The 2,547-nt window shown below is 37.2% G+C and overlaps 1 long non-coding RNA gene across 1 annotated transcript; it reads right to left on the bottom strand.

The window, feature by feature from the left end:
- Nucleotides 1–261: 261 nt before the first annotated feature.
- LOC114824934 (uncharacterized) lies at nucleotides 262–1,482 on the bottom strand. Its single transcript, XR_011580676.1, has 5 exons — nucleotides 1,345–1,482; nucleotides 1,056–1,254; nucleotides 741–973; nucleotides 502–623; nucleotides 262–331 (listed from the first exon to the last, which is right to left on the bottom strand). It is a non-coding gene; the product is annotated as an uncharacterized lncRNA (long non-coding RNA).
- Nucleotides 1,483–2,547: the final 1,065 nt, after the last annotated feature.

The raw sequence follows: 2,547 nt of genomic DNA, 5'->3' as shown, positions 1-2,547 counted from the left end.
GTAGATTGAAGGACTAACAAGCACTGCAATGATGATCTATCGAGGTTCTATCAACTTAGTGCTGAAAGTATTGTTTGAACAAAAAAACATCCTTAATGGTGTATCAGGGACACTTCGTTCAGTGTAAAAACCAGGCTGCTTTGGAGGCGGCAAGGCAACATCACTGCTCAACATCAAAACCACATGACATGCTTGGTCTATCTTTAGGTACTCTTTGCACACATAACATCCCGACTTGAAGACACCATAACACTTCAGATATGTTCCACGAATCACAAAACATCTTATCGATCAATTATAGTGGTTTATCTTGAATCCATAGCATCCATGCCTTAAAACAAATTGAAATATGTATGATATGTTAGTGGCCTAATATGTAAAAGGGTGCAGACCTTCAACACTGTTAAATGGCATGTCATTACAAGAAGTGCTTCGAAGAGCACCATCTAATTCACTATTCTTTTTACTGTAAAATATCATCACCTCGTTGGTTAAACTTACATGTCCAAGAAGGTTGTGGTAGTGATCTTGATGAGAAATCCCTGATCTTCTTCCTACTCAACATCTCGAGCAGTATGACTCCAAAGCTAAACACATAAACTTCATCGAGAAAATTCCATTTGCTGCATATCCCGAAGACATATAACCAATGCCAAATCAATATGCAATGACCAATGAGAGAATTTCAAAAGTAGAACAATGTAAATTATAAACCACAAAACAAGTCTAAGCATGCTTACAAGGTTCCAACCACTCTGTTTGTATTGGCCTGACTTTGATCACCGCCGAATGTTTTAGCCAAGCCAAAGTCTGAAATCTTCAAGTTCATATTGTCATCTAGCAGAATATTGCTAGGTTTAAGATCTCGATGTATAATCCTTAGTCTAGAGTCCTGATGAAGATAAAGAAGCCCTCGAGCAACTCCACCGATAATGTGGAAGCACTTAGGCTAGTCGAGCAATTTTTGTCCCTCCTGATTTGAAGAAACTTTAAACCTATTATTTCGATGCCACATTGAATCATAGTATAATAAGATTGAAAATGAAGGATCGTACCAAAAATATAGAAGTCCAAGCTTTTGTTGGGCACAAATTCATTTATTAGAATCTTTTCGCATTTTTTGAATGCAACAACCGAGAAGCTTAACAAGATTGCGATGCTGAGGTCTGGCTATGAGTATAACTTCAGTTTTGAACTCTCTCATTCATTGTCCGGAATTCTTTGAAAGCCTCTTTACTGCAATATCTTTTCCTCCTATCAGTGTACCCTATGGACCATCATTTCGAAAAGACATAAATTTTGTATAGCAATATAGCTAATTTTCATTGCATGAATTTATGTTACCTTGTACACAGGTCCAAAGCCACCTTCTCCCTGTAGACTCTTAAATGTACCAGCGGAGAAAGAAATAGGTAACACAAAGACAAAGACAAAGAAAAGGAAAAACCAATATGTTGATTACAAATTTACAATGTAGTAAGGCATAATGCAATAGGTAACCCACGCACAGATGCCAAAACTCCTAAACTGAATCCACAATTCAACTAGAGCTAAAACATTTATTCTGCACACATCCTGCAATGATCGAGTTCCATGAAATGGCATCACGATTAGGTAGCAGGTTGAACACCCGCAGGGAATCTTGCACTCAAGTACAATTGGCATACATGTCAATTAAGCTACTCCCAATGAATACATCTGCATCAAGCCCACGTCTTATAGCATACCCATGAATCTCCTTTCCCTTGATAACATCTACATATTCTGCAAAAACTGGAAGGACACTAGACAAAGTAAAAGCACCGGGCTTCCAAGTCAGCATTCCCCATATGAAATGCTTTGGAAGGACACTAGACAAAGTTCAAAGTAATTAAATTCAGAAAGTGGATTAATCATTCTCAAACCCAGCATGGCCACTTTGTCAGCAAAGCTAAGTAACAAAATTTCAACCATAGCCAATTTGTCAGCAAAGCCACATAAATATTGCCAACATGGGTCTCATAACTTAGGCAGTTATAATAGCCTTCACGGGGAGATACAGCACAAAACATTAAGATTATCAAGAGTTCTAAGTAGATCAACCAAAAGAATATAACTTAGACAACTGCTGACCTGCACCAAAATCTAAATTAGCACGAAAGTAGATTCCAGGTGCAGATACAAACATCACGATACATCACATAAACCTAAGATGAAGCTAAACTCAATAAAAAAACATGCCCACTGACTTGCCAGAAACCAGCCAGTCTAGTTTTAGGAAAATTCACCCTTTTAATCCAGTCCTTAACTATGTATTTTTAGGAATCTTGAGAAAATGTATATCATAGACGATTAAAGTTGGATCGACAATCACAAACGATAATGTTTCATCTTCACAGTCAATTCCTCCAATATATCATATATCCCATCACCCTGCGGATTTTGGTCCCTAGATGCGAAACAGTTCAAAGAACCGCTAATTGAAATTGAAATCTGATACACAAACTAAAATTGAAATCTGGACCAAATAAAACCCTAATTTTAGAACTAATATTTTCACAGAAACTT

Source organism: Malus domestica, chromosome 05 (genome assembly GCF_042453785.1).
Source record: "Malus domestica chromosome 05, GDT2T_hap1".
Lineage (NCBI taxonomy): Eukaryota > Viridiplantae > Streptophyta > Magnoliopsida > Rosales > Rosaceae > Malus > Malus domestica.
The sequence above is the reverse complement of the archived record's forward strand: the minus strand, read 5'-3'. Positions and strand labels throughout refer to the sequence as shown.